Genomic DNA, 20,891 nt, shown 5'->3' on the forward strand with positions numbered 1-20,891 from the left:
CGGTAATAGTTTTCCGTTTTCTAGCTTCAGTGCTGTCCCGACTAGGATTTATAGGCAGATTATTTATGATTCAATTTCAAAGGTCATACAAGCGCTGGCGTAATTGGCTCACTGGCTTCTGCACCAGATCCGAATTGGACCAGTAACAATGGGACTAGAAATGGCGAATAGGAGGTTGCATACAACAAGAAGATTAGTTAAAGAGCTCGCGTGGCATTTGCATCGCCGACTCGACAAAGAAACATGACTTTGATAAGCAATCGTAATGTTACTGTTATTCCGTGTCGGTTGTGCCGTACTGAAGGAAGGGTTTCGCACAATTTGTTGTCAATTTAAAATTCTCGAAAGGTAAAATCAGTGCTTTCTCTGAATCAAGACCACTTTTTACATGTATTCCGTAGTTGTTTGTTGTTCGACGCTTAATAAGACAGTTATCAGTATAGAACCCCAGGCTGCTGCTGCTTGTGGAAATCGGTTCTGCACAACGCTCAATCGCATCCCAGCTGGCTTTCATTTTCAAACTCCATAAATTGTCTCCTTCGCGATAGCTTTGGCACGGTTATCTGAGAAGACATTCGACCCATAGGGGTTTCTTCTCCCATTGCGCTGCAAATAGAAACGCGCCCACACGCCGTTAAAACCATGAGCGTGCTGAGTATTGATGGAGACTGATTTCTACGAAGACATTTCTTCAAAGTATTTTCAGAACACTTCATCTTTATGCACTCTTCATGAAATTTTCATTTTGCAAATATCGCTTGCTCAGCAGACATCAGATATTCCTAACTACCGCCAAACGCTACATACATTGACCGTAAATCTCCGATAAATCGTCTTGCGCCGATCATCTCGTTTCGAAACAAGAAATTAATTTTAATGCACTCTGCAACATATTCACTGAAGGATCCTCTAGCACGATAACTCCGCAACGTTTAGCAAAGCTCTAGCATTCCTCCAGAGCAAAGAGTACACCAGAGCCAGCCAGATAAAGATAAATTATAACTTGCAAATTGATTTATTATTTGATGCATGGCAGATCATGGTCAGCCAGTTGCCAGACGAAGTCTAACTTTGGCAGAGTTCGTTATTCATTCCCAGCTTGACATAGACCAAAGCCAACAACCAACCACGCAGCGAAAGGAATTTGCGCTCTGCGAATTAATAAACAACAAAACGGTGTTGATAGGTGGATGAAAGCACGAATAGAGACCTGCTTCTAAGCAGATAAGGCGAAGAAATTTGAAATTATGATATCGATCAGAAGCAAACGTGGGTTCGCCGCCTTCCAATCGTTGAAGTCGGCAAGAGAAGCTCCTCATTTTGCTCCATATTGCGATTTAGAAAAAAACGCTCGTCGTTCAAATGGAGTAAAAGACGAAATAATATGTCCAGAAGCGATGTGGGCGCGGTCGTAGAGATTTCAGTAAATATTTCAGTCAAGGCTCTTCAGAAATAGATCTTTTACGTACCTACCTCAAATCAGCGGTTCCATTAGGCACTTGGAAAATTTTGAGAAAAAATATCCCCTCTCTCTTTATCAATCTGTTTGCTCATTTTAAGTGTCTTCGAATGAAGGGGAGTGAGACTAAATCTCAATAAATATATAAATTACAAAAGCACACACACATTCTTATTACAAGATGTCAAATATATTGAGAAACACTGCAACGTGTGTTTGCATTTACATCGCCGCAAAATTCACTGAAGACTCTACTTTATGCGTTCACTAAAATGCTTTCAATTTGCTGGCTTAGTGGCTGGCAAATGCATGCTAATATTGACCCCATCGGATAAAGACACTTACCGAAGCAGTAACTATTCGTGCCGCAAAAAAGCACTTCGCCGCAATGGAAATGGATCGTACTATGTCCTATGACATACCGTGGTTTCGATTGGAACTGAACGAATGGATCACCGACTCGCATAGATTGAGTCCAACGCGCTTCTTATTCGCTCCATTAACTAAAGCGCAAGCGGAGCAGCACATTTTATGTCATACAGCTGGTAACTCTCAGAAATATTTATGTTCTTATGATGTTCAAGTCGGCTTAATCATGTTACCGTCCGTCGACGTCTCTCCACCGCTTGAATTTACAGCCATAGAACAAGTACCGTGCCTCCACGACGGCAGATTTATTAATACTAATTATGCAATTTGCAACAGTCATAGACATAAAGTTGATAAAACTCTTTTTTCACGAATGTATTTTAGGTTATAATGGGAACACATGAAAAGCTTCAAACAAGGTTATACAATTATCGTCTGACATAGCCAGTGAGCAGAGACAGTGTGAGCAGCATTCTTAGTCATGCTGCGGATGACATCTCCGGCTTGTTGTGAAACGAAGTTTATGGGTCGTAAGTCAATAACTTTAAGGATACTCTCGAATGGCTGAAAATGATTTTATGGCTCATAACTTTAGCATGTGCCATACCGTCGTCTTATGCATTACTGTCGCATGTACTTAGGGATTCCAGAAGCCATGAGGCATATATGCGTATGATGAAAGATCAGACAATCAAGAACATGAAATAATATGCATTTTTAAGACAGTTTTTAAATTCTCATATCACATTCCAAAGCAAAGAAATGCGATAATTGTTTACTTCGTTTGAGCTGCAGTAACAAAAAACGTTAGAAGTAAATCTTGGACTAAGACTATACTCGTGAATCACCATGAGTTATAACAATTTCGTAAATTAATTTCCATTCCTAATAAGAATTTAATGGATGCAGCACGATGTCAAATTACCAAAGCTCATCGCAAAATTCAGCTGATCCGACAACATCATTTTCGGAAGCAGATCCGAACGGGGAAAACGAGCAACAACAACAAGAAGTACAGCAAATCGAGCCGGAAACACCAACCATAAGAAAGCGAAATGCCATGGATGCCAGATTCCATAACATGCTGGATAAAGTTGAATCTTTGTGCACCCCAGCAAAAACATCCCGACATGATTCGTTTGCCCGTTATCTGTGTGACAGGTTGGAAATACTTCCGCTTTCAATGGCTCGTTCACTGGAACTTGAAATTTTGAATCATGTCCACAAGACAATCAATGATGTTGAGAATGTGGAGTACTTAGATCCTGAATAAAAGCACTGTATGTACTTTTAATGTTTGATTTCTGCTTACTTGTCTGTTATAAATTAATTGAATAAAAATTATTTTGTACCAGAAGTATTGTTTAACATTTATTTTATCTTTTTCGTCATCTATGGTATTACATTCCATCTGAAACATGATCTGCTCTTAACTCAGTATTCAATTAGCATTTCCTCAGTTATTGATTGAAAGCTTTTCCAGCCAAAGCACGAGTATGTAATCAGAGCGTTAATGAATTAAAGCTTCTGATGAATGATTAAATTTGTTATGAATAAATAATTCAACTCATTCAACAATGATTAATTTATTTTTGATAATGATTAACGATTATGATTAATGAATAAAATGGTTGGAGTATGATTAGCGATTACGGAGCGTGATTAAATACTGACACAATAGTTATGTGTATGATTAATAATTAACGATCTATATGATAAATGATTAATGATTATGAATAACCAAATTGAATGATTTGCTTAGTGATCAATAATGAAGTAATCATTCTCTGAGGCTATCAAATTGGATTATTCAAATGCATAAAAGTTATATGATTTTGATCAAACATTAATGAATAAAAGCGATGTATGCAATGATTATGATTGATGATTAATGAATAAATTCTAAACAATTATGAATAGTGATTGTTGATTAGATGTATAATTCTATGATTAACGATTAGTGAATAATGATTAAATCATATTTTTTTGTATGATTATGATTAATGAATAATGATTAAATAACCCATTATTCATTGATCATGATTAAATCTATGATTAATCACTATAATGCTCTGGTATGTATCTTGTGTGGCAAGTATAATGGATACCGAGATGGATACACTATGGCCAGGGATACGAGGGTGTTTCCCACACGAAAACATTCTAGACCGAACCGAGAATCGAATTGCCATCTTAAGAGTGGCACGTTGTTGCTTACAAGGCTAACTGGAGACTGTAGGGTAATAGAAAATAACATTTACAACATAATAATATTAGCTCGTTCTTTTAAGTAAAATATTAGTTTTAAAATATAAAGTTAAAATGAACCTCAAATTTGTTAGGTAATTTATTAGAGTGTACGAGTTGGACAGTTTTGTTCGAAAATGGAATTGAGCGAAGAGCGCAGAAGACTGAAGAGAGGGACTGGGCATGATGTTTTGACGACGCTTGAAATGAGAATAAGGCAGTTTTGTGACGAATATTGTAGAATGAGGATGTGCTGAAAAGTGTTGTTAATAAAATAAATATATGTATATTATAGAAGTTAAATTGTGTTTAGTCATTAAAAAAAAAGGAAAACCCGACAATGGCCAAGTCGGTAGTGTTTGTGCGCTCCCAGTTTCGTTTTTTGGTTGTTAAAATTAGTGTGAAATTGTGAAACAAAACGTGCTTGAGTTTGGTGACGTTCTCACCATTTCGGCTGCATCGGCCTTGACGTCGCCAGGTCCAACGTAAGTTGTTTTGTTTTTCTTTTGTTTGCCGATTGTACCTTCAACGTCCTTGAGCGGCGACGAAATTGATTTCAGCACAGCATAGAACTGTGATTTTATTTTTTGTTTACAAGCATTTGAATATGCCAATTGCATAAAGTGTAGCATCGAGCGTATACGGTGTGTTTTCAGATATATTTTATTGGCTAGATCGATATCGGATTTCGGGTTGGCCGAGAAAGGTGTTGTTCTTGATTGCTTTGTTTACAGGAATACAGGAACGTATTTGCCCGAAAAATGTGTAAGTGTATTTTTATGTTGATGCAAAGTACAGGGTTGTACGCGGTTTTTGAAATTATTCGTTGCATTTCGAATACAACACAGGGCTATTTAAGATTTATTTCATATTGTAATTATGGTTGTTCCCGTTTTTTCCAAATCGATTAGCATTAGATAATTGGCGAAACGTATAATATACGTGGAAATTTCTTCAGTGTAAGAGTGTCGGATCAATTAGATGACTTCAGCAGATTGTGGATGAAAATGTTATACATATATGGGATATGTGTTCTGGAGTAGCTTGGTACGTCTCTGAATAGATGCTCGATTCAGTTGAAAGAAATAAGATCCAAAAGTAATTTGGAAATTCAGTGCGGTTTAATATGCCTTTGACCTGACGTTAACATTTGGTGAATGCGACACCGATGTCGTGTGAAAATCTTCGTGAGATTGTGCGGATTGATTGAAATTCATCAATTGGGAGAAAATCCAATCCTCAAGTGAATTGGTCGGCCTCTAATGTCTTCTACATTCGAGCGGACGGTTGGTTCGGGAGGATCAGTTAAAAAATTCAAGCCTTGTGCGGATTGATTAAAATTGATCAGTTAAGATAAAATCCAATCCTCGAGTGGATTGGTCGGCCTCTGATGTCTTCAACATTCGGGTGGACGGTTGATCCGGGTGGATCAGTTGAAAAAAAAAATCCAATCCTTGAGCGGATTGATTAAAATTGATCAGTTGAGAGAAAATCCAATCCTCGAGTGGATTGGTCGGCCTCTGATGTCTTCTACATTCGGGTGGACGGTTGATCCGGGTGGATCAGTTGAAAAAAAATCCAATCCTTGAGCGGATTGATTAAAATTGATCAGTTGAGAGAAAATCCAATCCTCGAGTGGATTGGTCGGCCTCTGATGTCTTCAACATTCGGGTGGACGGTTGATCCGGGTGGATCAGTTGAAAAAAAAATCCAATCCTTGAGCGGATTGATTAAAATTGATCAGTTGAGAGAAAATCCAATCCTCGAGTGGATTGGTCGGCCTCTGATGTCTTCTACATTCGGGCGGACGGTTGATCCGGGTGGATCAGTTGAAAAAAAAACCAATCCTTGAGCGGATTGATTAAAATTGATCAGTTGAGAGAAAATCCAATCCTCGAGTGGATTGGTCGGCCTCTGATGTCTTCTACATTCAGGTGGACGGTTGATCCGGGTGGATCAGTTGAAAAAAAATTCAATCCTTGTGCAGATTGATTAAAATTGATCAGTTGAGAGAAAATCCAATCCTCGAGTGGATTGGTCGGCCTCTGATGTCTTCTACATTCGGGTGGACGGTTGATCCGGGTGGATCAGTTGAAAAAAAAATCCAATCCTTGAGCGGATTGATTAAAATTGATCAGTTGAGAGAAAATCCAATCCTCGAGTGGATTGGTCGGCCTCTGATGTCTTCTACATTCGGGCGGACGGTTGATCCGGGTGGATCAGTTGAAAAAAAATTCAATCCTTGTGCAGATTGATTAAAATTGATCAGTTGAGAGAAAATCCAATCCTCGAGTGGATTGGTCGGCCTCTGATGTCTTCTACATTCGGGCGAACGGTTGATCCGGGTGGATCAGTTGAAAAAAAAAATCCAATCCTTGAGCGGATTGATTAAAATTGATCAGTTGAGAGAAAATCCAATCCTCGAGTGGATTGGTCGGCCTCTGATGTCTTCTACATTCGGGTGGACGGTTGATCCGGGTGGATCAGTTGAAAAAAATTCAATCCTTGAGCAGATTGATTAAAATTGATCAGTTGAGAGAAAATCCAATCCTCGAGTGGATTGGTCGGCCTCTAATGTCTTCTACATTCGGGCGGACGGTTGATCCGGGTGGATCAGTTGAAAAAAAAAATCCAATCCTTGAGCGGATTGATTAAAATTGATCAGTTGAGAGAAAATCTAATCCTCGAGTGGATTGGTCGGCCTCTGATGATGTCTTCAACATTCGGGTGGACGTTTGATCCTGTTGGATCAGCTTAGAGAAAATCCAATCCTCGAGTGGGTTGGTCGGCCTCTGATGTCTTCATCATTTGGGTGGACGCTTGATCCGGTTGGATCAATTTAGAGAAAATCCAATCCTCGAGTGGATTGGTCGGCCTCTGATGTTTTCTATTTTGATGAACACAACTCAATCCATGAAAGGGAATACAAGATCAGCTGATGATACTGAATAGAGATAGAAGATGTAGTACTTGAAGAGGATCGAAATCTGATAGAATATGTAATGCTTGAAAAGCTAAATAGCTTGATAATAATCTTTCGATTTTGAAGCGGAATTGATGTTCTTGAGCCTGGAAAACTCAACTCATGAAAGCGAATACAAGATCAGCTGTTGATACTGAATAGAGATAGAAGATGTAGTACTTGAAGAGGATCGTAGTCTGATAGAACATATAATGCTTGAAATGCTAAATAGTTTGATAAACTTCTTTCGATTTTGACGCCGGATTGATGTTCTTGAGCCTGGAAAACTCAACTCATGAAAGCGAATACAAGATCAGCTGTTGATACTGAATAGAGATAGAAGATGTAGTACTTGAAGAGGATCGAAATCTGATAGAATATGTAATGCTTGAAAAGCTAAATAGCTTGATAATAATCTTTCGATTTTGAAGCTGAATTGATGTTCTTGAGCCTGGAAAACTCAACTCATGAAAGCGAATACAAGATCAGCTGTTGATACTGAATAGAGATAGAAGATGTAGTACTTGAAGAGGATCGTAGTCTGATAGAACATATAATGCTTGAAATGCTAAAATAGTTTGATAAACTTCTTTCGATTTTGACGCCGGATTGATGTTCTTGAGCCTGGAAAACTCAACTCATGAAAGCGAATACAAGATCAGCTGTTGATACTGAATAGAGATAGAAGATGTAGTACTTGAAGAGGATCGAAATCTGATAGAATATGTAATGCTTGAAAAGCTAAATAGTTTGATAATAATCTTTCGATTTTGAAGCCGAATTGATGTTCTTGAGCCTGGAAAACTCAACTCATGAAAGCGAATACAAGATCAGCTGTTGATACTGAATAGAGATAGAAGATGTAGTACTTGAAGAGGATCGTAGTCTGGTAGAACATATAATGCTTGAAATGGTAAATAGTTTGATAAACATCTTTCGATTTTGACGCCGGATTGATTTTCTTGGGCGTGGAAAACTCAACTCATGAAAGCGAATACAAGATCAGCTGTTGATACTGAATAGAGATAGAAGATGTAGTACTTGAAGAGGATCGTAGTCTGATAGAACATATAATGCTTGAAATGCTAAATAGTTTGATAAACTTCTTTCGATTTTGAAGCCGGATTGATGTTCTTGAGCCTGGAAAACTCAACTCATGAAAGCGAATACAAGATCAGCTGTTGATACTGAATAGAGATAGAAGATGTAGTACTTGAAGAGGATCGAAATCTGATAGAACATATAATGCTTGAGATGCTAAATAGTTTAATAAACATCTTTCGATTTTGACGCCGGATTGATTTTCTTGGGCGTGGAAAACTCAACTCATGAAAGCGAATACAAGATCAGCTGTTGATACTGAATAGAGATAGAAGATGTAGTACTTGAAGAGGATCGTAGTCTGATAGAACATATAATGCTTGAAATGGTAAATAGTTTGATAAACATCTTTCGATTTTGACGCTGGATTGATTTTCTTGGGCGTGGAAAACTCAACTCATGAAAGCGAATACAAGATCAGCTGTTGATACTGAATAGAGATAGAAGATGTAGTACTTGAAGAGGATCGAAATCTGATAGAACATATGTTGCTTGAGATGCTAAATAGTTTAATAAACATCTTTCGATTTTGACGCCGGATTGATTTTCTTGGGCCTGGAAAACTCAACTCATGAAAGCGAATACAAGATCAGCTGTTGATACTGAATAGAGATAGAAGATGTAGTACTTGAAGAGGATCGTAGTCTGATAGAACATATAATGCTTGAGATGCTAAATAGTTTAATAAACATCTTTCGATTTTGACGCCGGATTGATTTTCTTGGGCCTGGAAAACTCAACTCATGAAAGCGAATACAAGATCAGCTGTTGATACTGAATAGAGATAGAAGATGTAGTACTTGAAGAGGATCGAAATCTGATAGAATATGTAATGCTTGAAAAGCTAAAAAGTTTGATAATAATCTTTCGATTTTGAAGCCGAATTGATGTTCTTGAGCCTGGAAAACTCAACTCATGAAAGCGAATACAAGATCAGCTGTTGATACTGAATAGAGATAGAAGATGTAGTACTTGAAGAGGATCGTAGTCTGGTAGAACATATAATGCTTGAAATGGTAAATAGTTTGATAAACATCTTTCGATTTTGACGCCGGATTGATTTTCTTGGGCGTGGAAAACTCAACTCATGAAAGCGAATACAAGATCAGCTGTTGATACTGAATAGAGATAGAAGATGTAGTACTTGAAGAGGATCGTAGTCTGATAGAACATATAATGCTTGAAATGCTAAATAGTTTGATAAACTTCTTTCGATTTTGAAGCCGGATTGATGTTCTTGAGCCTGGAAAACTCAACTCATGAAAGCGAATACAAGATCAGCTGTTGATACTGAATAGAGATAGAAGATGTAGTACTTGAAGAGGATCGAAATCTGATAGAACATATGTTGCTTGAGATGCTAAATAGTTTAATAAACATCTTTCGATTTTGACGCCGGATTGATTTTCTTGGGCGTGGAAAACTCAACTCATGAAAGCGAATACAAGATCAGCTGTTGATACTGAATAGAGATAGAAGATGTAGTACTTGAAGAGGATCGAAATCTGATAGAACATATGTTGCTTGAGATGCTAAATAGTTTAATAAACATCTTTCGATTTTGACGCCGGATTGATTTTCTTGGGCGTGGAAAACTCAACTCATGAAAGCGAATACAAGATCAGTTGTTGATACTGAATAGAGATAGAAGATGTAGTACTTGAAGAGGATCGAAATCTGATAGAACATATGTTGCTTGAGATGCTAAATAGTTTAATAAACATCTTTCGATTTTGACGCCGGATTGATTTTCTTGGGCCTGGAAAACTCAACTCATGAAAGCGAATACAAGATCAGCTGTTGATACTGAATAGAGATAGAAGATGTAGTACTTGAAGAGGATCGTAGTCTGATAGAACATATAATGCTTGAAATGGTAAATAGTTTGATAAACATCTTTCGATTTTGACGCTGGATTGATTTTCTTGGGCGTGGAAAACTCAACTCATGAAAGCGAATACAAGATCAGCTGTTGATACTGAATAGAGATAGAAGATGTAGTACTTGAAGAGGATCGAAATCTGATAGAACATATGTTGCTTGAGATGCTAAATAGTTTAATAAACATCTTTCGATTTTGACGCCGGATTGATTTTCTTGGGCCTGGAAAACTCAACTCATGAAAGCGAATACAAGATCAGCTGTTGATACTGAATAGAGATAGAAGATGTAGTACTTGAAGAGGATCGTAGTCTGATAGAACATATAATGCTTGAAATGGTAAATAGTTTGATAAACATCTTTCGATTTTGACGCTGGATTGATTTTCTTGGGCGTGGAAAACTCAACTCATGAAAGCGAATACAAGATCAGCTGTTGATACTGAATAGAGATAGAAGATGTAGTACTTGAAAAGGATCGTAGTCTGATAGAACATATAATGCTTGAAATGCTAAATAGTTTAATAAACATCTTTCGATTTTGACGCCGGATTGATTTTCTTGGGCCTGGAAAACTCAACTCATGAAAGCGAATACAAGATCAGCTGTTGATACTGAATAGAGATAGAAGATGTAGTACTTGAAGAGGATCGAAATCTGATAGAATATGTAATGCTTGAAAAGCTAAATAGTTTGATAATAATCTTTCGATTTTGAAGCCGAATTGATGTTCTTGAGCCTGGAAAACTCAACTCATGAAAGCGAATACAAGATCAGCTGTTGATACTGAATAGAGATAGAAGATGTAGTACTTGAAGAGGATCGAAATCTGATAGAACATATGTTGCTTGAGATGCTAAATAGTTTAATAAACATCTTTCGATTTTGACGCCGGATTGATTTTCTTGGGCCTGGAAAACTCAACTCATGAAAGCGAATACAAGATCAGCTGTTGATACTGAATAGAGATAGAAGATGTAGTACTTGAAGAGGATCGTAGTCTGATAGAACATATAATGCTTGAAATGCTAAAATAGTTTGATAAACTTCTTTCGATTTTGACGCCGGATTGATGTTCTTGAGCCTGGAAAACTCAACTCATGAAAGCGAATACAAGATCAGCTGTTGATACTGAATAGAGATAGAAGATGTAGTACTTGAAGAGGATCGAGATCTGATAGAATATGTAATGCTTGAAAAGCTAAATAGTTTGATAATAATCTTTCGATTTTGAAGCCGAATTGATGTTCTTGAGCCTGGAAAACTCAACTCATGAAAGCGAATACAAGATCAGCTGTTGATACTGAATAGAGATAGAAGATGTAGTACTTGAAGAGGATCGAAATCTGATAGAATATGTAATGCTTGAAAAGCTAAATAGTTTGATAATAATCTTTCGATTTTGAAGCCGGATTGATTTTCTTGGGCGTGGAAAACTCAACTCATGAAAGCGAATACAAGATCAGCTGTTGATACTGAATAGAGATAGAAGATGTAGTACTTGAAGAGGATCGAAATCTGATAGAACATATGTTGCTTGAGATGCTAAATAGTTTAATAAACATCTTTCGATTTTGACGCCGGATTGATTTTCTTGGGCCTGGAAAACTCAACTCATGAAAGCGAATACAAGATCAGCTGTTGATACTGAATAGAGATAGAAGATGTAGTACTTGAAGAGGATCGTAGTCTGATAGAACATATAATGCTTGAAATGCTAAAATAGTTTGATAAACTTCTTTCGATTTTGACGCCGGATTGATGTTCTTGAGCCTGGAAAACTCAACTCATGAAAGCGAATACAAGATCAGCTGTTGATACTGAATAGAGATAGAAGATGTAGTACTTGAAGAGGATCGAAATCTGATAGAATATGTAATGCTTGAAAAGCTAAATAGTTTGATAATAATCTTTCGATTTTGAAGCCGAATTGATGTTCTTGAGCCTGGAAAACTCAACTCATGAAAGCGAATACAAGATCAGCTGTTGATACTGAATAGAGATAGAAGATGTAGTACTTGAAGAGGATCGTAGTCTGGTAGAACATATAATGCTTGAAATGGTAAATAGTTTGATAAACATCTTTCGATTTTGACGCCGGATTGATTTTCTTGGGCGTGGAAAACTCAACTCATGAAAGCGAATACAAGATCAGCTGTTGATACTGAATAGAGATAGAAGATGTAGTACTTGAAGAGGATCGTAGTCTGATAGAACATATAATGCTTGAAATGCTAAATAGTTTGATAAACTTCTTTCGATTTTGAAGCCGGATTGATGTTCTTGAGCCTGGAAAACTCAACTCATGAAAGCGAATACAAGATCAGCTGTTGATACTGAATAGAGATAGAAGATGTAGTACTTGAAGAGGATCGTAGTCTGATAGAACATATAATGCTTGAAATGCTAAATAGTTTGATAAACTTCTTTCGATTTTGAAGCCGGATTGATGTTCTTGAGCCTGGAAAACTCAACTCATGAAAGCGAATACAAGATCAGCTGTTGATACTGAATAGAGATAGAAAATGTAGTACTTGAAGAGGATCGAAATCTGATAGAACATATGTTGCTTGAGATGCTAAATAGTTTAATAAACATCTTTCGATTTTGACGCCGGATTGATTTTCTTGGGCGTGGAAAACTCAACTCATGAAAGCGAATACAAGATCAGCTGTTGATACTGAATAGAGATAGAAGATGTAGTACTTGAAGAGGATCGTAGTCTGATAGAACATATAATGCTTGAAATGGTAAATAGTTTGATAAACATCTTTCGATTTTGACGCTGGATTGATTTTCTTGGGCGTGGAAAACTCAACTCATGAAAGCGAATACAAGATCAGCTGTTGATACTGAATAGAGATAGAAGATGTAGTACTTGAAGAGGATCGAAATCTGATAGAACATATGTTGCTTGAGATGCTAAATAGTTTAATAAACATCTTTCGATTTTGACGCCGGATTGATTTTCTTGGGCCTGGAAAACTCAACTCATGAAAGCGAATACAAGATCAGCTGTTGATACTGAATAGAGATAGAAGATGTAATACTTGAAGAGGATCGAAATCTGATAGAACATATAATGCTTGAGATGCTAAATAGTTTAATAAACATCTTTCGATTTTGACGCCGGATTGATTTTCTTGGGCCTGGAAAACTCAACTCATGAAAGCGAATACAAGATCAGCTGTTGATACTGAATAGAGATAGAAGATGTAGTACTTGAAGAGGATCGTAGTCTGATAGAACATATAATGCTTGAAATGCTAAAATAGTTTGATAAACTTCTTTCGATTTTGAAGCCGGATTGATGTTCTTGAGCCTGGAAAACTCAACTCATGAAAGCGAATACAAGATCAGCTGTTGATACTGAATAGAGATAGAAAATGTAGTACTTGAAGAGGATCGAAATCTGATAGAACATATGTTGCTTGAGATGCTAAATAGTTTAATAAACATCTTTCGATTTTGACGCCGGATTGATTTTCTTGGGCGTGGAAAACTCAACTCATGAAAGCGAATACAAGATCAGCTGTTGATACTGAATAGAGATAGAAGATGTAGTACTTGAAGAGGATCGAAATCTGATAGAACATATGTTGCTTGAGATGCTAAATAGTTTAATAAACATCTTTCGATTTTGACGCCGGATTGATTTTCTTGGGCCTGGAAAACTCAACTCATGAAAGCGAATACAAGATCAGCTGTTGATACTGAATAGAGATAGAAGATGTAGTACTTGAAGAGGATCGAGATCTGATAGAATATGTAATGCTTGAAAAGCTAAATAGTTTGATAATAATCTTTCGATTTTGAAGCCGAATTGATGTTCTTGAGCCTGGAAAACTCAACTCATGAAAGCGAATACAAGATCAGCTGTTGATACTGAATAGAGATAGAAGATGTAGTACTTGAAGAGGATCGTAGTCTGATAGAACATATAATGCTTGAAATGCTAAATAGTTTGATAAACTTCTTTCGATTTTGACGCCGGATTGATGTTCTTGAGCCTGGAAAACTCAACTCATGAAAGCGAATACAAGATCAGCTGTTGATACTGAATAGAGATAGAAGATGTAGTACTTGAAGAGGATCGTAGTCTGATAGAACATATAATGCTTGAAATGGTAAATAGTTTGATAAACATCTTTCGATTTTGACGCTGGATTGATTTTCTTGGGCGTGGAAAACTCAACTCATGAAAGCGAATACAAGATCAGCTGTTGATACTGAATAGAGATAGAAGATGTAGTACTTGAAGAGGATCGAAATCTGATAGAACATATGTTGCTTGAGATGCTAAATAGTTTAATAAACATCTTTCGATTTTGACGCCGGATTGATTTTCTTGGGCCTGGAAAACTCAACTCATGAAAGCGAATACAAGATCAGCTGTTGATACTGAATAGAGATAGAAGATGTAGTACTTGAAGAGGATCGAAATCTGATAGAATATGTAATGCTTGAAAAGCTAAATAGTTTGATAATAATCTTTCGATTTTGAAGCCGAATTGATGTTCTTGAGCCTGGAAAACTCAACTCATGAAAGCGAATACAAGATCAGCTGTTGATACTGAATAGAGATAGAAGATGTAGTACTTGAAGAGGATCGTAGTCTGATAGAACATATAATGCTTGAAATGCTAAATAGTTTGATAAACTTCTTTCGATTTTGACGCCGGATTGATGTTCTTGAGCCTGGAAAACTCAACTCATGAAAGCGAATACAAGATCAGCTGTTGATACTGAATAGAGATAGAAGATGTAGTACTTGAAGAGGATCGAAATCTGATAGAACATATAATGCTTGAGATGCTAAATAGTTTAATAAACATCTTTCGATTTTGACGCCGGATTGATTTTCTTGGGCGTGGAAAACTCAACTCATGAAAGCGAATACAAGATCAGCTGTTGATACTGAATAGAGATAGAAGATGTAGTACTTGAAGAGGATCGTAGTCTGGTAGAACATATAATGCTTGAAATGGTAAATAGTTTGATAAACATCTTTCGATTTTGACGCCGGATTGATTTTCTTGGGCGTGGAAAACTCAACTCATGAAAGCGGATACAAGATCAGCTGTTGATACTGAATAGAGATAGAAGATGTAGTACTGGAAGAGGATCGTAGTCTGATAGAACATATAATGCTTGAAATGCTAAATAGTTTAATAAACATCTTTCGATTTTGACGCCGGATTGATTTTCTTGGGCCTGGAAAACTCAACTCATGAAAGCGAATACAAGATCAGCTGTTGATACTGAATAGAGATAGAAGATGTAGTACTTGAAGAGGATCGTAGTCTGATAGAACATATAATGCTTGAAATGCTAAATAGTTTAATAAACATCTTTCGATTTTGACGCCGAATTGATGTTCTTGAGCCTGGAAAACTCAACTCATGAAAGCGAATACAAGATCAGCTGTTGATACTGAATAGAGATAGAAGATGTAGTACTTGAAGAGGATCGAAATCTGATAGAACATATGTTGCTTGAGATGCTAAATAGTTTAATAAACATCTTTCGATTTTGACGCCGGATTGATTTTCTTGGGCCTGGAAAACTCAACTCATGAAAGCGAATACAAGATCAGCTGTTGATACTGAATAGAGATAGAAGATGTAGTACTTGAAGAGGATCGTAGTCTGATAGAACATATAATGCTTGAAATGGTAAATAGTTTGATAAACATCTTTCGATTTTGACGCTGGATTGATTTTCTTGGGCGTGGAAAACTCAACTCATGAAAGCGAATACAAGATCAGCTGTTGATACTGAATAGAGATAGAAGATGTAGTACTTGAAGAGGATCGTAGTCTGATAGAACATATAATGCTTGAGATGCTAAATAGTTTAATAAACATCTTTCGATTTTGACGCCGGATTGATTTTCTTGGGCCTGGAAAACTCAACTCATGAAAGCGAATACAAGATCAGCTGTTGATACTGAATAGAGATAGAAGATGTAGTACTTGAAGAGGATCGAAATCTGATAGAACATATAATGCTTGAGATGCTAAATAGTTTAATAAACATCTTTCGATTTTGACGCCGGATTGATTTTCTTGGGCCTGGAAAACTCAACTCATGAAAGCGAATACAAGATCAGCTGTTGATACTGAATAGAGATAGAAGATGTAGTACTTGAAGAGGATCGTAGTCTGATAGAACATATAATGCTTGAAATGCTAAATAGTTTGATAAACTTCTTTCGATTTTGACGCCGGATTGATGTTCTTGAGCCTGGAAAACTCAACTCATGAAAGCGAATACAAGATCAGCTGTTGATACTGAATAGAGATAGAAGATGTAGTACTTGAAGAGGATCGAAATCTGATAGAACATATGTTGCTTGAGATGCTAAATAGTTTAATAAACATCTTTCGATTTTGACGCCGGATTGATTTTCTTGGGCCTGGAAAACTCAACTCATGAAAGCGAATACAAGATCAGCTGTTGATACTGAATAGAGATAGAAGATGTAGTACTTGAAGAGGATCGAGATCTGATAGAATATGTAATGCTTGAAAAGCTAAATAGTTTGATAATAATCTTTCGATTTTGAAGCCGAATTGATGTTCTTGAGCCTGGAAAACTCAACTCATGAAAGCGAATACAAGATCAGCTGTTGATACTGAATAGAGATAGAAGATGTAGTACTTGAAGAGGATCGTAGTCTGATAGAACATATAATGCTTGAAATGCTAAATAGTTTGATAAACTTCTTTCGATTTTGACGCCGGATTGATGTTCTTGAGCCTGGAAAACTCAACTCATGAAAGCGAATACAAGATCAGCTGTTGATACTGAATAGAGATAGAAGATGTAGTACTTGAAGAGGATCGTAGTCTGATAGAACATATAATGCTTGAAATGGTAAATAGTTTGATAAACATCTTTCGATTTTGACGCTGGATTGATTTTCTTGGGCGTGGAAAACTCAACTCATGAAAGCGAATACAAGATCAGCTGTTGATACTGAATAGAGATAGAAGATGTAGTACTTGAAGAGGATCGAAATCTGATAGAACATATGTTGCTTGAGATGCTAAATAGTTTAATAAACATCTTTCGATTTTGACGCCGGATTGATTTTCTTGGGCGTGGAAAACTCAACTCATGAAAGCGAATACAAGATCAGTTGTTGATACTGAATAGAGATAGAAGATGTAGTACTTGAAGAGGATCGTAGTCTGATAGAACATATAATGCTTGAAATGGTAAATAGTTTGATAAACATCTTTCGATTTTGACGCTGGATTGATTTTCTTGGGCGTGGAAAACTCAACTCATGAAAGCGAATACAAGATCAGCTGTTGATACTGAATAGAGATAGAAGATGTAGTACTTGAAGAGGATCGAAATCTGATAGAACATATGTTGCTTGAGATGCTAAATAGTTTAATAAACATCTTTCGATTTTGACGCCGGATTGATTTTCTTGGGCCTGGAAAACTCAACTCATGAAAGCGAATACAAGATCAGCTGTTGATACTGAATAGAGATAGAAGATGTAGTACTTGAAGAGGATCGTAGTCTGATAGAACATATAATGCTTGAAATGGTAAATAGTTTGATAAACATCTTTCGATTTTGACGCTGGATTGATTTTCTTGGGCGTGGAAAACTCAACTCATGAAAGCGAATACAAGATCAGCTGTTGATACTGAATAGAGATAGAAGATGTAGTACTTGAAAAGGATCGTAGTCTGATAGAACATATAATGCTTGAAATGCTAAATAGTTTAATAAACATCTTTCGATTTTGACGCCGGATTGATTTTCTTGGGCCTGGAAAACTCAACTCATGAAAGCGAATACAAGATCAGCTGTTGATACTGAATAGAGATAGAAGATGTAGTACTTGAAGAGGATCGAAATCTGATAGAATATGTAATGCTTGAAAAGCTAAATAGTTTGATAATAATCTTTCGATTTTGAAGCCGAATTGATGTTCTTGAGCCTGGAAAACTCAACTCATGAAAGCGAATACAAGATCAGCTGTTGATACTGAATAGAGATAGAAGATGTAGTACTTGAAGAGGATCGAAATCTGATAGAACATATGTTGCTTGAGATGCTAAATAGTTTAATAAACATCTTTCGATTTTGACGCCGGATTGATTTTCTTGGGCCTGGAAAACTCAACTCATGAAAGCGAATACAAGATCAGCTGTTGATACTGAATAGAGATAGAAGATGTAGTACTTGAAGAGGATCGTAGTCTGATAGAACATATAATGCTTGAAATGGTAAATAGTTTGATAAACATCTTTCGATTTTGACGCTGGATTGATTTTCTTGGGCGTGGAAAACTCAACTCATGAAAGCGAATACAAGATCAGCTGTTGATACTGAATAGAGATAGAAGATGTAGTACTTGAAAAGGATCGTAGTCTGATAGAACATATAATGCTTGAAATGCTAAATAGTTTAATAAACATCTTTCGATTTTGACGCCGGATTGATTTTCTTGGGCCTGGAAAACTCAACTCATGAAAGCGAATACAAGATCAGCTGTTGATACTGAATAGAGATAGAAGATGTAGTACTTGAAGAGGATCGAAATCTGATAGAATATGTAATGCTTGAAAAGCTAAATAGTTTGATAATAATCTTTCGATTTTGAAGCCGAATTGATGTTCTTGAGCCTGGAAAACTCAACTCATGAAAGCGAATACAAGATCAGCTGTTGATACTGAATAGAGATAGAAGATGTAGTACTTGAAGAGGATCGAAATCTGATAGAATATGTAATGCTTGAAAAGCTAAATAGTTTGATAATAATCTTTCGATTTTGAAGCCGGATTGATTTTCTTGGGCGTGGAAAACTCAACTCATGAAAGCGAATACAAGATCAGCTGTTGATACTGAATAGAGATAGAAGATGTAGTACTTGAAGAGGATCGAAATCTGATAGAACATATGTTGCTTGAGATGCTAAATAGTTTAATAAACATCTTTCGATTTTGACGCCGGATTGATTTTCTTGGGCCTGGAAAACTCAACTCATGAAAGCGAATACAAGATCAGCTGTTGATACTGAATAGAGATAGAAGATGTAGTACTTGAAGAGGATCGTAGTCTGATAGAACATATAATGCTTGAAATGCTAAATAGTTTGATAAACTTCTTTCGATTTTGAAGCCGGATTGATGTTCTTGAGCCTGGAAAACTCAACTCATGAAAGCGAATACAAGATCAGCTGTTGATACTGAATAGAGATAGAAGATGTAGTACTTGAAGAGGATCGTAGTCTGATAGAACATATAATGCTTGAAATGCTAAATAGTTTGATAAACTTCTTTCGATTTTGAAGCCGGATTGATGTTCTTGAGCCTGGAAAACTCAACTCATGAAAGCGAATACAAGATCAGCTGTTGATACTGAATAGAGATAGAAGATGTAGTACTTGAAGAGGATCGAAATCTGATAGAACATATGTTGCTTGAGATGCTAAATAGTTTAATAAACATCTTTCGATTTTGACGCCGGATTGATTTTCTTGGGCGTGGAAAACTCAACTCATGAAAGCGAATACAAGATCAGCTGTTGATACTGAATAGAGATAGAAGATGTAGTACTTGAAGAGGATCGAAATCTGATAGAACATATGTTGCTTGAGATGCTAAATAGTTTAATAAACATCTTTCGATTTTGACGCCGGATTGATTTTCTTGGGCCTGGAAAACTCAACTCATGAAGGCGAATACAAGATCAGCTGTTGATACTGAATAGAGATAGAAGATGTAGTACTTGAAGAGGATCGAAATCTGATAGAACATATAATGCTTGAGATGCTAAATAGTTTAATAAACATCTTTCGATTTTGACGCCGGATTGATTTTCTTGGGCCTGGAAAACTCAACTCATGAAAGCGAATACAAGATCAGCTGTTGATACTGAATAGAGATAGAAGATGTAGTACTTGAAGAGGATCGTAGTCTGATAGAACATATAATGCTTGAAATGCTAAAATAGTTTGATAAACTTCTTTCGATTTTGACGCCGGATTGATGTTCTTGAGCCTGGAAAACTCAACTCATGAAAGCGAATACAAGATCAGCTGTTGATACTGAATAGAGATAGAAGATGTAGTACTTGAAGAGGATCGAGATCTGATAGAATATGTAATGCTTGAAAAGCTAAATAGTTTGATAATAATCTTTCGATTTTGAAGCCGAATTGATGTTCTTGAGCCTGGAAAACTCAACTCATGAAAGCGAATACAAGATCAGCTGTTGATACTGAATAGAGATAGAAGATGTAGTACTTGAAGAGGATCGAAATCTGATAGAATATGTAATGCTTGAAAAGCTAAATAGTTTGATAATAATCTTTCGATTTTGAAGCCGGATTGATTTTCTTGGGCGTGGAAAACTCAACTCATGAAAGCGAATACAAGATCAGCTGTTGATACTGAATAGAGATAGAAGATGTAGTACTTGAAGAGGATCGAAATCTGATAGAACATATGTTGCTTGAGATGCTAAATAGTTTAATAAACATCTTTCGATTTTGACGCCGGATTGATTTTCTTGGGCCTGGAAAACTCAACTCATGAAAGCGAATACAAGATCAGCTGTTGATACTGAATAGAGATAGAAGATGTAGTACTTGAAGAGGATCGTAGTCTGATAGAACATATAATGCTTGAAATGCTAAATAGTTTGATAAACTTCTTTCGATTTTGAAGCCGGATTGATGTTCTTGAGCCTGGAAAACTCAACTCATGAAAGCGAATACAAGATCAGCTGTTGATACTGAATAGAGATAGAAGATGTAGTACTTGAAGAGGATCGTAGTCTGATAGAACATATAATGCTTGAAATGCTAAATAGTTTGATAAACTTCTTTCGATTTTGAAGCC

At 36.5% G+C, this 20,891-nt stretch overlaps 1 pseudogene; it reads left to right on the forward strand.

Annotated features, from left to right (window-relative positions):
* LOC134222547 (uncharacterized) overlaps nucleotides 1-20,891 on the forward strand; it is a 76,985-nt pseudogene that overhangs the window by 2,327 nt on the left and 53,767 nt on the right.

This window comes from Armigeres subalbatus, chromosome 3 (assembly GCF_024139115.2).
Source record: "Armigeres subalbatus isolate Guangzhou_Male chromosome 3, GZ_Asu_2, whole genome shotgun sequence".
In the NCBI taxonomy this organism is placed as follows: Eukaryota; Metazoa; Arthropoda; class Insecta; order Diptera; family Culicidae; genus Armigeres; species Armigeres subalbatus.